This window comes from Xiphophorus maculatus, chromosome 12 (genome assembly GCF_002775205.1).
Source record: "Xiphophorus maculatus strain JP 163 A chromosome 12, X_maculatus-5.0-male, whole genome shotgun sequence".
NCBI classification, from domain to species: domain Eukaryota; kingdom Metazoa; phylum Chordata; class Actinopteri; order Cyprinodontiformes; family Poeciliidae; genus Xiphophorus; species Xiphophorus maculatus.
In genome coordinates this window covers 10459056-10473944 of record NC_036454.1, presented here as the reverse complement: position 1 = coordinate 10473944, position 14889 = coordinate 10459056, and positions in this window count along the sequence as shown.

Below are 14889 nucleotides of genomic sequence, written 5' to 3'. Positions count from 1 at the left end.
AACTGAGAGCCTTATCTGTTTCACAGCAAACACATCTGAGGTTTAGTTAAAATAAAGCCAATATGAGGGAAAAAATGCAGATAGGTGGCCTGTTGTTTTGGCAGCCTCCAGATGTTACCGATTTGTGCAACAGCTTAATGTCCATACAAATATTCTATAGTCACTGACCGCTTTATTAGATACAAATTGTGTGTATAGGTTCAAACCCTTTTTCCATTCAATGTTGTTTTAATTACATAATTAACAATTAATTAACACTATGTTGGAAATATTCCTTAGAGATTTTGGTCCAGATTGACATGAAGGCATGACACAGTTGCTGCACATCCACAATGCAAATCAAATAGCTGAGATGCTAATCAGTGTTGGTGTTATCAGTAAAGAAATATACTTACAAAAAATATGTACATCTGAGTTTCCACGTTATTATTCTATGTTCTGGAGGATTTCCATCTAGTATTTTCAACACAGAACCTGGAAATTCAGGCTTTTTAGTACAAATGCTTGAATATCCATGTTGGATATTGAACTTGAAGCTGCTCATGGACTTTCCAACTTGGCATTCTTACTGCCTGATTTTACAGCTTGAAACCGAGATCCAGACTTTTGAAGTCCAATTACTCTTTCAGCCACCACCACTGGGTGGCGTCATGCAAATTATTGCTTTTGTGTGGCGTTTTATAATTTAACTTTTTCTCTGATTTAGCTTGGCTTTTGCGTTTGCTTTTACAAAAAAACAAATACCCTGTCTGAGTAACAAATACATAGTCTATAAGTGTCTCCTTTCAATAACAGAACAAAAAATAAGAGTATTGTAGGCCTAAAGAGTAAATAGTGGAAGTGATTTTATTTGTCCTAGTGTTAACTAAAAATATCAATTATAATGTTTCTGACTCATATCTACATTTTAGATGACTTTCCAATAGGTGAAATTTCTGTTTTCCTTAAAGAAATTCTTCCTTTGTTTTGGTTTTGTAGGCCTCCTTTCTTATCACATGAATCAAACTGCAGGGCATCTTGTGACACATTCATGCTTCTTTCGCTGGCGAGGCCATGGCTCAGTATGCCAGCCATGTGCTATGCCATAATTAACTCCTCTCTGAGCTGTTGAGCAGAAAGAGCTGTTTGTCCGGATGACCGGAGCAGACAGTCAGGCCTATTGATGAGACGCTGGGGCTAATCAGGAAAAGAGGCCGTAACCCTGAATAGCAGAGTTGACACAGGTTTTTTTATGGCTTTAAAAAGACTGTTTGCCACAAAAACGTCAACCTGTAGCTGCAGGAGTTGTGTTTCTTTTTTTTCTTTCATGCTTTCATGCAGCTGTAGCATGTGAGCTTTGGCCTGCAGCTCCAGGAGAGGACCTGAATCATAGTACTTCAGCTGGCTAATGCAAGATGGCTTTGACTACAAATGGCTTTAAATAGCACACTATAACTGTAACCTGTTCTCTGATCGCTTATGGTGCATACCGAATGCATAAAGATGCCCTCAAGCTGAGACTTTCTGCTTTAATTCTCAGGTGAATGCACCTTTATTACACGTCATTCATCTTCACACTTATTGTTTCTCTCTCTATTACTGCATAGTTTTAAAGACAATTAAAAAAACGGCTGAAGGGACTCTAAATACACTTTAAAAGGGGTTATTTATTTTATTTTACAACAAATAAGTTAATATTTGAATAATCTATATTTTATCTTGTTATAATTTACACTAAGGCCTACATTCCATGTTTGCATGTGTAAGCAGGAACAATAAACTGTTCTGCAATCTATGTCAAAACAGCTTGAAGCACCAGCCTTAAAGCTGATGAACATAATCCTCATGACAGAAGATTTTACACGTTCCTGCTTGTTTCAACAGAAGGCAACTGGACATGTTCTCTTGTTTGTTGAAGATGTTTCCTGTCACATGCAGAAGACTTCCTCACTTCTGAAAATGGGTTAAGGTCCATTAAGGTTACATTAGTACATAAGTACATTAGATGCATGTTACAGATTTAAATATATGTAGCCCACCGCAAGGGCGTAGGTTTGGTCTAAGTTTTGGTTGGACCTGACAACTTACTGACCAATTATTAATAAGTGATTGCTGTGGTATGAGAAAAAAAACTATAAATATATCGCTGCACTTTACTGTATGGCTAGCTCGCTGTTACTGTCTCTTACTCTGCAGTTGTGGAGTCACAATGTCTGGGATCATGAGCGCCCCCTGCCATGAGGCAGGAGAACTGCATGCATCACTTCGAATCTGTTCTCTGCCTTTCTGATCGCTCCTCAGCACACGAAACACGTTACACACACAGTTGATGACAAAAACATGGTACATTATATACATAAGCTAAATTCAAGTTCATACATTAAATGTTTTTTTTAACCATTTTATTGGGGACGTACAGACAGGAGGAGCATGCTCCCATAGAATGGCAGCCAGCGCAGTTAGCGAGAGGTTGCGCAATCCCAGGTGAGGCTAAGCTGGCTGCTGCCTCATCAGCTGCGCTTCCAAGAATTTGAATGGGATACTGCGAAAATTCAGCTATTTTGAAGAAAAAAAATTATCAGAATTGGTTAAGCTAAATGAAAAATAGGTACTTTATAGTACAAACTACAGGGTGGAAATAGCAATATAAATTATCTTATAATCATATATTATTTTTCTATGATGACACCTGCCTCCCCTGACCGCACGTCACTGGTTTATTAAGCCTATATTGCTGTATGTTCGTTTTATTTCTCTGTAAGTATGTAAGTATTAAAAACAATTTTAATTATTCTTTTCTAATTAACTATTTTGGGGCTTTTTATGAGCAGTAATCTGTAATAATCAGAATAATTAAACAGAAAAGGATACTTGAAATATATCGATCTCTCTGTGATATGAGTTGTACTTTTTCAATAGAATTACAGAATCAACATTTCTATTATATTCGGAATTATTTTTATTCAGTATAATTTATTTTTGTGAAATAGAAAGCAAAGAGAAACACAACCAAACCAAATTTTCCCATCGATTGGTGACACATTGTCTGGCTTTGCTGCAATTCACATTTAGCTGCAGGGCAACGCTGGGGTCGGCCTTTCCTCTGCACTGCTGATCATTTGTGTTATCTGATGTTCTAATGACGTAAAGGAGAAGTCGGACCTAAGCAGTAATGGTTTACCTGCCAGCCCAAAGAATGGCAGCAAAACCATGATTTAAATGTGGGCAGGAAAACACAAGGAGGCTACTCACAAGAACCTTTTTCTCCCATCAGTAAGATTAAATCCACGCATGATGAAATTTCAGTCTGAAATCCTGAATTTGCATAACAACTCAGTGTTTTAAAAGCCTTTCGATGTCTGCTTCAATTAAATCGACTCCAACACGCACAATGAGTTGTCAAGACACACGCCAAAGCTAAAACTTTCTCCTTTCTCCTTTCTTTCTGCCTTCTTCGCTGATTCTGGATGCCCACATGTTATTCACTTGTGGTTGTGGAGCTGAATGGGCCCCAGTGTTCGACGTCTCCTTATCGTATGACCTTTGATCTGTTTGGACAGCGTGACCAGGAGAGCCTGCAAGTAAGGAGAAGCGAGACAAGGGAGCAGAGCAGAGGAAATCCATCTCATTTCAGAGCTAAAACCGAGTCCAAGATGGTTCCCTTTAAATCAAGAAAACACATAAGACTCAGGTCTTTTATGCAGGATTTGTAGATTTAAACTCCTTTTTGTGTGGTGTGCATTTTTATGTGTACTCAGTAAGTAAGAAAATGTATGATGAGATTTGTTTTTCAGATTAAAGGTACCTTTTTGACAATAATAACTTTTTATTAAGCACAAATTTTTGTATGAAAACATATTTTTTCTAATTCTCTAATGTAAGATTTTCATCTTTCGTGTTGTGGTTTTTTTTTCCCGAGCAATAAGCAGAACATCCCCATAATTAATGGAAATAAAAGTTTCAAAGCATCAGTCTGTGTGTGTTTAATGTTAAATTGAATGGGAGTGTTCTGCAGTTCCTGTACTTTTCCTGCTGAAAATGTAGCTTTCATATTATCAATTAATTAAGCCTATGAAAAAGAGACAGTTAAACCTTCAACAATAAAGCTCTGTTTGAGAAAATAAAAATAATAATCCATTCATATGAAACATGCAAAATTCATTAAAAAATATACAACAAATATATTTGATAATTTGTTAAAAGAAACCCAGATTAGAGAAACAATTCTGAAAGTGTTTCTGACCATACATTACATGTAGTAAAAGAAAAAGGCCAAATAACTTTAAAAAATCACCTGTTTAATCCTTTCTAGTCAGAGTATATTTCATACAAAAATATTAAGAAAAAAGCAATTATATGTGTTTGCACAAATAAAAACTTGACAGATGTTAAATAAGTCAATGATTTAACATCAGATGATAAATATTTAAATACATTCTAGATACAGTAAAAAAAAAAAAAAAAAGAATCAATAAATTAACCATTTTTCATCTTATTCTGACTTGAAAGTCAAAGTTCACTGGATGGCACCAGTTTGATGCGGGTTGTAACTATGCGTTTGGCCAGCAGAGGGCGAAAGCAACACCAAACTGAAAACTACCAGCTTATTAGTCAAAGTATTTGCCAAACAGCCCAGAAGACCTATGAAGAAATGTTTAAGGCTTCATTAGCTAACTCTTATCTTTCTATTACTCCTATTTTGCCTAATCAAAAGTTTGCTTTTCCTGTTAAATTTTGTGCAACAAAACTAGTTTTAATTTTAAAAAAAGCAGAAAACATTCTATGATTTCAAAATTATAGATATTTGCTGAAAATATGCTTGAGATTTCAGTTTGAGGCTGAATCAGAGTAATAAACCACTGTCCATGGCAACCAGTCGGTAACATAAAGCCTCTGCCACTCTCAACCACCGTGGCCACTGTTACCACGGAGACCCATTCAGATGCCCGGTGGTGACCTCTGACCTGAGGGGAGCCTGGTGAATGTAGCTGAAAGGGGCGGCTGGGCTGGGGCATCTGGGGTATCATCTGGCGCCTAACAAAGCCCCCTCGCCAGCTGGGGAGGAGGGCAGGAGATGCAGAGTGAGGGAGCCGGAGGAAAGGGGCACAGAGGAGCGGGGAGAAAAAGAGAGAGCGCCCTTTTCTTCTTGCCCTCTTCAGAGAGAGTGGCCATTGACACTGTGCATCTCATTAAAATCTGTGCACCCCCCTCACTCACTCTCTCTCTGGTGCACAGGCAGCTGCCTCTCCTGCTTTGGCCATTCAAGCTCAAGTGCAGTCCACTGCTGGATGGAGAGAAAGAGAGACAGACAGAGAGAAGGGACTCAGAGGGGAGAAGGGTAGATGGGGGGAACAGAGACCCTGGACATATGCCACCACCACAGGGACTGGAACGGCTGTGCAGAGACCGCCATTGTGTTCCCCTTACAGCTCACAAACTTTCCTTTTACTACAGTCAATGCAAAAAAAATAAACAATAATAATTATTTTTTTATTTAATGTTTTTTTTTCTCACTAATTTGAATCCTGTTAGAAAAATATTCTATTCTGCCATAATTTTACTGGCCTTTGTGTATGTACATTATCAGAGTTGGGTAATAACTAATGTAATTTACTCAATTGCATTTACTTTAGTAACTTTTTTGACAAGAATTACTTTTAGAAGTATTTTTACTATGCTATACTTTTTACTTTCATTTGTGTAATTTTACTATGAAGTATTTCTACTCTTACTTGAGTACAACTTCTGGGTACTTCCTGCTTCGCAATTGGAGTTAGGTGTGATATAATCCCTCATTTTTAACGCCTAATGAAATTAAAACAAAACTGACTTGGAAATATGCTTTAGTTTTTTCAAATGTAAAGCAAGATACTGTTAACTTGGATGATATCAGCACCTGCTTATGTTATGTCTGTAGCACACAGTTGTTTATGTTATTTCTGAATTCTCAGATGGACAACTTGATCATTTTTTCAAAGACCACAAATCTGTTTCAAATATAACTGTAGAAATGCGTTAGAGGCCATGAGTGAGCTCAAAAGCATTGTGATGTCACTGAGGCACCAGACAAAACCTCGCCCAACAGACATTAGTATAAAACATGCAAACAGCTGCTGGGTGGCACCACACGTAATCACAGATGACAAACAATGTCTCACACACAAACACGCACGCACCCACACGCGCGCGCGCATGCACACACACACACACACGCACACCCCCACACACACGCACACACACAATTGACCTTCCAGAGCCCCTCTGGTGTCCTCCTAACCCCTGAAAGACATTGTGAATGTGCGCAGGTCTCTCTGAGGGTCACGGTCATGCAGTGTTTGTGTTATGTGTACGTGTGTTTTTATGCGTAAAGCCAAGAAAGCACAGCAGGGATTCTGTCAGAACAAAAAAAAAAACTGCTGTGGGGTTGCAATAGGTTGGAGTGGGGTGTGTAGTCTGTCATAAGGAAGAGGAGCTACTACTAATATGATGGGCGGGGCTGTAAGGAGAGCCGGTTATGGTAATCAGAGGATAATGCTGCAGGTACTGGAGAGTAAGGCAAAAGCAAAGCTTTATTTCCACCTGGTTGTATTGGTTGGTTTATTGTGTGACTTTTAGGTGCAGCCAGACTGAAAACAGGATATCCACAGAGAGAGACCAGCCTAAACTCTCCCTCCCTCTCTGTTTCTCTTCACAAGGTAGTACGAATTCCTAAATTCAAGGGTACAGAAACAGAATCCCCCACGCTCCGCCCCCCTTTCTGTCATCTCCACTGATGAATGGGGCTTTGCGTGTGGATTTTAATTACTGCTCTGTCGATGTGGGAATTGGCCATGCATTAAATTGGAATGAGACACATTTTTTCCCCTCAGCAGGGGAGGAAAGAGATTGGAGGGTAAAAGGAGAATTTGGTTACTGTATATTAATTGAACTGCTAGTAGTGCAAAGTTGTTGGAAAACTGTGGAAGGCGTAGTAAGAAATGCAGACTTTTACGTGGAGACAGATGAAAACTTACTCAGAGCAGAACTGCATGCAGAACTGGTCTCGGAGATCAACACTGCTGGACCAAGGACATATGCAGTTATGATGAAGGACTATTTGCGTCAATTACTTCAGATTAGAAGGGACATTTTAGAGGTCAAATTCTATTTTGCAGTCTACCTGAACAGCACTGCAGCATAAAGATAAAATGAGACAGGCAGACATGTGAAAACTCAAATTGTAAGACTGCTGTCCAGGGAAGCAACAAATGCGTAAACAAACACCTGGTGGTTTTTTTTTTAATGTCTAGAAAGCAGAATGAAGACGCTCTTGCTTATTCTCCCCAGAAAGCAGTAAATAAATCATCTGCGTTCTACAGCAGATGGCGTAAATGTCGAAATTTATAACAGGAACACTATACTCAAATGGGTGATAAACCTAAGTGCTCCTGAGGTCTGTTAGCAGACATCAGAACCAAACTCACACTATAAATACATCCAGGAAAAAGGGAGCACATTAAACACATCCCAAAACCTGATATGTTCCTTTATTCCTACAGATCAATGCTTGTCTGAATAGTTTGACTTGTCATGCTAACAAGAAGAGTTGCCTGCCTGGTGTGAAATACACATTCCAATAAACCCCTGCTCGTTGCCAACGTGGTGTGAACATAATAAAGTTCATCCAGTTAAACTGGAAAAATAGAAAGAAAATAGACAGGATGCGTAAAAGGCAACAGAAAACTCACTTTATGTGTAGAACAACTTAAAACAAAAGTTTTACTGGATTTCTGAGCACAACTCTTTAGGGGGTTTCACACTCAACCATTTCTCTGGTTTGTGAAGAATAACCTGAAAAAGAGAGCAGCAGCCATGTTGGTAAAATTATTCCTAAGTTAATTCTAATCTTAAATTTGCATGTCTGTATTTTTACTGCACGTTTTAGAATATTTTTACAAGTTGTGTTTTAGAATCATTATCAACACAATTTTATTTCTTCAGTTTTAAAACCAGTATCACCTCTGTTTGTTGTCTCTGTTTATTTGTTTTCCATTGCCTCATGTTTTTATCTTAAAGGGTATAAAAACTGCTCCATGACAGTCTACCAATTGACAGACTGATATAGATGATGTGAACTGAACAACAGGTGGTTCAACTTTGTGGTGCACATGTCACAGAGGTGTGATTCCAACCTTCTGAAGTTTGTGCAAAACTTGCTGTTTCTCTGACTCATCTCCTCTGTTTCAAGATGACTGATGAAGTTATCTTGTTTTTGTAGGACGAGCATGTCGAACTGAGTGTCGTTCTGGGGTAAATGCAGTTATCACATGATTTGATCGGAGGTTTTAGGGGTCAGCACATGGTCAGCTGTAGTCAGCTGACAGACTGAGCCACTCTCTGATAACAGGCCAGACGGGCAAAGGACAGGAAAGGTATGACCTGGCAAACAACACATGACCCTGACAAAGATCTTTTCTTGTTTGGACTGGTTTGTCCCCCTTATTCTCTGTGATTATCCCTCTGTTATTTAAAGTGGGTCATGCTCAGCTCATCTCAACAGGAGCTGAGGGCTCCTGCAATATTTCTTAAACTTATGGGATAAGCGAAGATAAATAACCTAACATGCTCCAACCATCTGTTTCAATGACCAAAGAGCACCAAGTGTTAAATGAGCAAGAATTTTCACTTTATAACTGAAAATATCAATCAATTCTATATGTCCTCTTTCTCATCTACCCATCTGTTTCTCCTTCCCAGGGGTGTCAAACTCATTTTCATTTTGGTCATATCAAAAATCTGAATGATCTTAAAGGGCCGTTTGTGCCAGAATGTATTGGTAAAACCCATGAAACTGTTAACATATCAATAAACAGCTGTTTGTTTCAGCATTCAGTAAGTGTTTCTGTAAATTAAATAATATTGAACATCTTTTCACACTGATCAGTCCATCTAGGCTTTCGTGATTGTTTTTGTGGGTTTTTTGCAATCAAAATCACAGATTTTGTGGTGCTAATTTAGAAATATTTGTAAGGAATTTTTACAATATTTGAGCTAATGTATGATGTTAAATGTGACTTTTTATTAATCGCCGTATCGGTCACGGACTATAATTTGACATCAAGTAAGGCTGAGGCAGCTGTCACTTAAACTTAATGTTTTTGGCCAATTTTGAGAAACATTTGCAGCAAAAATCAGAAACAAAAATGGTAAACATTTGTTGATTTTGTGTGAATTTTGCATATTTTTGAAAAACTGGAGGGACTTATTAATGATTTGGTCCCCTGGCCTTGGGTTTGACACATGTGCTGTGGAAGGATGTCAGAGTAGAAGCTACTCAAGTGCAAAAAGAACATGCAAAGTCCATGCAGAAAAAACCCCCAAGGCAGGATTCGAACCTTCTTCCTGCAAGGCAACAGTGGCATCAATGTGGAGCCCCCACAATGTGTTCCATGATTTAAAGTTAAATTATTGATGATTTGTGATTACATTGAATGGTTTTCCATTTGTATGTCTCACACAACAAAAGGATAATGTACCTACACCAACTACACAAACACACATGTAAAAGCTTCTCAAGCTCTAACAGAAAAATCAATTAAGCAAACAAGAGAAAACAGGAATATCCTGTTGCTTTCAGAAGTCTGAATTTCTGTCTCACAAGTAGGAAATTCACATTGAGAGGCTCCTGAAGTCTGAATTAAAGGTTGTAAATCTGGAAGTAACTCAGTAAAACCAAGTTGAAAATATAATATCTGAGACTGTTCACTACAAGAGCAACAGGTTGAAGATCCCACTCATTTCTGACTTGAGACTGGACCAGTCCCTCATTCCAGTTTCCTTGACAATTTCAAAACATTTGTTACAACAATAAAGCAAAAATACATAGAAAATGCTTGTTTACGTGTTTTAGCAATTAGACCAAAGGTTTTGAACCATCTCAACTGACTCCATCTACAAGACTGAACCCAGCTCACTTCAAGTACTTGGATCCAGTCTCTCAGTCTTGTGGCCATGATTCGTATCTAATGACCAAAGCAGAGGGTCAGAACACAGACAGAAATCACAACATTTACTTTTGATTTTCTGTTAGGTCTTGGACGAGGCTTCTTGCCTTTCCAGCAATCAGCTGCTGAGGGTGGGCTGACGCTAAACGGGTCACCAGTACATCAAAGTGCACTCAGAGAGAAATGACTAAACATGCTCTCACACAGAGTCACCAACAAGACTGTGGTGCAAGTTCAAAGGTGTCTTCATGGATTGAAGCCAGATTCCCTGGAGAGCAAGAGCATCCCAGCTGCACAAAGAAAGGCCTCAGCTTAGATCTAAGCCGTCTATTTTTAAGTATTTGCCAGCTACAAGAATGAAAATTTTAAGAACACTATTTTGGCCAACATTGTTTGATACTGCCAATTATATTCCCTAGCAACCATATTTTCCCAAAGGATTTTCATCCAAATATCAAGGAAGCCTTACTGATGTTTATGTACTTCTTTATCTGCCTTTTGTGCCCTGCAGAAGGAAGTAAACATGAACATCTGCCTCTTTATGGCTTCATCTAACTGCCAGAGTGCTTCTGCTGGCACTTTCCAGTAGCAGTAATCCAATAAATTCAATAAGCTTCCATTAAGTAAACTGTTTCACACAGGCAAAATTTTTCATCAACCAGATATTTTACTCTGTATAAACACTCCCTGGTGGATAAAAATCTAATATTATGGACTAATAACATGAAGAATTGAAATAGCTAAATTATATATCCCATCTTCCAGGGAATACAAAAAAAAACATGTAGATTTTTACTCTTTTCTGTTTCCCCAAACACGATGTTATTCCCTCCCCTCTGACTCTTCCTTCCTCTTCACGTCCTCTTTTTCCCCACATCCCTCTCGCTCTCTCTCCATCCTGCTCCTCCTCCTCCCGCTGTTAATGGAGCGTTGGCAGAGAGCCAGGGGAAGCCTTGCACTGTGGGTCTTTCCCTTTTGGCAGAGCTCCCAGAGAGTGTGAGCGTAGCTCTGGTCTCTCATAATCGCTGCCATTCAGCACCTCGTCGGAGTGTGTCCATGTTTACATGAGCGGGGTCATGGAGCAGTAAAAGTGTGTGTGTCTTTTACACTTAACACACACACTTGCACATATGTACACAAACTGGGGTCAAAAAAAAAAAGTACATTCTTCGTATGTAACTGGTATGTGCTTCCCTCAGTTTGTTATTTCAATGCTAAGTAGGATTATTTAATTTCACCGCAAAGTTAAAATGGTCGGCGAGTGTCCTGTTTTCTAACTGTAACCCTGACAGCTGCCTATAGCCACTCATTGGTTTATATTTTGTTTTGGTAACCTTCTGATGAAAACAGCAGGTTTGTCACTTTCTATCTGCTTCCTGCAGATAGTTTTCATGATATTGGCTCAGCTCCCTGTAATGAAATCTGACCAGATGATGGGAGCCTACAAGAAATCAAACTGTTTGAGTAATTGTCTGAAAAAATCAGCTTACACATACAAAAAAAATGGTGCATTATTTTATTATAAAGGTTATTTATAACTGCATGTCGTAACTGAATTTGAAATTCAAGTTCTTACTTAAGCATTTAGGATGTTCTTTTTTAAGCAAGCATTTTAGCCTCATTGCGTCATGAGCTGCTATGCCTTCATGATGTCATGATGTATTTCCTAAATGTTTATATTATTGTGTTTTCATTGTTTTTTACTGTTTTTTTGCAGCTATTTTTACTGTGAAGCACCTAGTGATTGCTGTCTGAGAAGAGTGCTACATAAACTTACTACTTACTTACTTTTTATTAAAAACAAACAAACAAACACAACCTCTCAGGCTCTTCCCCAAAGAGAACAAAGCACCTCTAAAGTTTCTTCAAACAATCTTTTAGTTTACAAAGTAATTTAGATTTGTGTCAGTTATAGTTGAGGTCATTTATTTCTTTATTTTTTAAAAATGTGCCTTGAGACAAAATTCGTTGGTAATTAGCACTTCATTTTGTGAACTTGGTGAGAGTAAACAATTGCACTGGTCGAACCTTAAAGTGACAAATGCATGAACTATTTTTCATTCCTGGGTAGAATACTTCTACATGCAATAACAACTCAAAACTGAAATGACAACTCTGGTAGCTCTCTTTTTGTCTCCAAATGGGGCAAACAAAAATTCAAAATGGGGTGTTATCCAGAATACTTTATCTGCGTCATTCATACCTTTTTTGGATTCAACCAAGCCACGATGTCTTCATCTAAGCCAGGGGTCCCCAAACTTTCTTCTGTGAGGGCCACATAACTTGTCCCTTCTCTGATGGGGGGCCGGGGTCAGTTTGTAACAGAAAAAGTGTGACGATTGTAAGAGTGCTAAACATAAAAATGTATTATTTTTCAGAAAGCACAATCAAATAACCTTTTCTGGATTCTTCAGAGAACAAAAGTCAGGAAATAACACTATTTATAAAATAAATAATAACCAAATAACACTGGGTTCTCCACATAAAAAAAAGGGTTGGGGTCAATTATATGCATGTATAAAATAGTTACTAACTAGTAGTTAATAATAAATAAAGTTCATTACTAAGGAACATTTATTTTATTGCAAAAGTCCAACTTATCAAATAAAAATGCACATATATGAAAATACTCTGGTATTGTTCAGGGGGCCGGACCAAATGTGGAGGAGGGCCGCATCTGGCCCGCGGGCCGTAGTTTGGGGACCACTGATCTAAGCTTTACTAAACTACTTTAAAGGCATAGTAACCTTACTCTATGTCAACTTCAGAAGTAAGAAAAAGGCAATGGAACAATTCTAGCTCTAATTATTTAAATATGTAGAAAATAGAAATAATTTTGGTCATCCTAACTTGTCTAAACAGGAAAAGTTTAGAATGATTTAATGTCAAACTGTGATTAAAAAAATGTTAGTAATTGTACGTAAACAGAACATACAGTTAATCAATTAATAAGATTTGTTGTTTTTTGAGTATTAAGACAGTGACAGATGTGCACAGTCATGTAGTCATGTATTGTGTAAGGGAGAAATTTAACACGTGAACGGTGTTGTAAACAGCAGAAAGTGTGAATGTTAATTTTGAAGGCAAATGCGGCTTATTGCAGAATATATTCACATGTCAATCAAAGCTGCTTTCATGCGGTTGATATTTATGGCTGCAGGTGAACTGACATCTGAAATGGAGATGGTATATGATGAAATAACAGTTTCTCTGCACCTTTACAGGAATTGCCGCATTCATGAGATTCTTGAGGTGGTTGAATATCTGCTTAACATTCAAGTTTATGTAGGTCTACAACCTCGGCTGTATGTTATGAGATACTATGACTCACTCAAAACCACAAAACTGGAGGAACATGAATGCATGACTCGTTTAATTTATTTTAACACATTCTCCCATTATGGTTTGTGCATTCATAAAAAAGCCCTTCACTGCTTCTGTGTTTTTCCAGTAGAGAAAAACGTTGCACACACCTGACAGCAAGACAACCTGTACCCCAGGTTTGAATGTACATCTTCACTCATTTCACCTTGACAGATTTGCCTGGCACGAAGGAATGCAGCTGGTTTTCCCTCTTCTCTGTTGTCTCTTTAATTTGGTATTCTGTTTGTCTCCCCATCTAATAGCTACCCTCTGTGTTCCTCCCCCAGTGCCCGGGGACCATTCCTTTTATATTTGCATGTCAGGAGAGGGTGTGTGGGCAGCCCAGCTCTCTGTGTTTGAATCTCAAACAGCCCTCAGATACACTTGTCATCGATGGATGGCGGCTCTTTCTTTTCAATGATAAACAGAAAAGATAAAAAACCTTCAGCTGTAGCACAGACTGCTACAAGAGCCGCACAAACACAATTACCATTAGTCAGTGTGAGAAAGTTAATATTCACGGTCGTGCTGACGGACTTTCTGTGTGTTTTCATCGTTGCAGGACTGAAAGTTCATCCTGTCACTGTACTTGTGAAATAGTGTTTCCAGGTAAATGTGTGAGTCTGACAGCAAGTGTGTGAGGAAATGTGTGCATATAAACACACACAGAAAGAGTGAGGACCAGAAAAAACTTCGCTGTTTGGCTTTTCATCGCGTCAACTCCTCATTTTTACTTCCACTGTATTCTCTGCCATCAAACACAATCTAGAGCTTAAGAACAAACATACAATCCAAATTTCAATGAAGTTAAGACATTGTGCAAAACATTAATAAAAACAGAATCCTATGACTAGCAAATCTTCTTCAGCCAATATTCAGTTGGATTCACTGTAAACACAAGACATGTAATTTTCGAATGGATAAACTTAATGTTTTTTTGTTGTTGCAAATATTCACTTATTTCCTTTTCTTGTTCAACATCATTTAGATCATTTCTAACAAGATAAAAAGACATGTTGCTTCCAGGTTAAGATCCCAATATGCTGTCTTTTGAATAATTCAAAGATTATCTCCTTAGTGTTTATTTATGACATAAACGTGACATAAACACAACTATGACGGCTAGGTGGAGATATAAAGACACAATACAGATAGTCTATAAAGACACCATTAAGAATGAGTTTATTAAATGTAGATTTCAAAACACACATCCTTTTCTTTCATGTCTGTTTTTCTAGAAACCGCAGCACTGACCTCAGAGCTGCTTTAGTAATTCTCCAAGCAGATTAGGATGCCTTCTGCATGCTTTCGGGGGATTGGGCACACAAGCTCTACACAATACAACAATACAGCAAGACAGATTACCTCTCCTCACTGGCACATAGCTGACCACAGACTTACTGATGAATCCTTTTTGGCACCACTCTTCTGTATACACAAGCATGCAGGCGGTGAGAAGGCAGGGAAACAGGAAAATAATGCTCACACACAGGCACATGTGTATGTCTGCATACACATGTGCCTGAACCACTTTCAAGAGACAATGTATCTTCCACAAGAATAA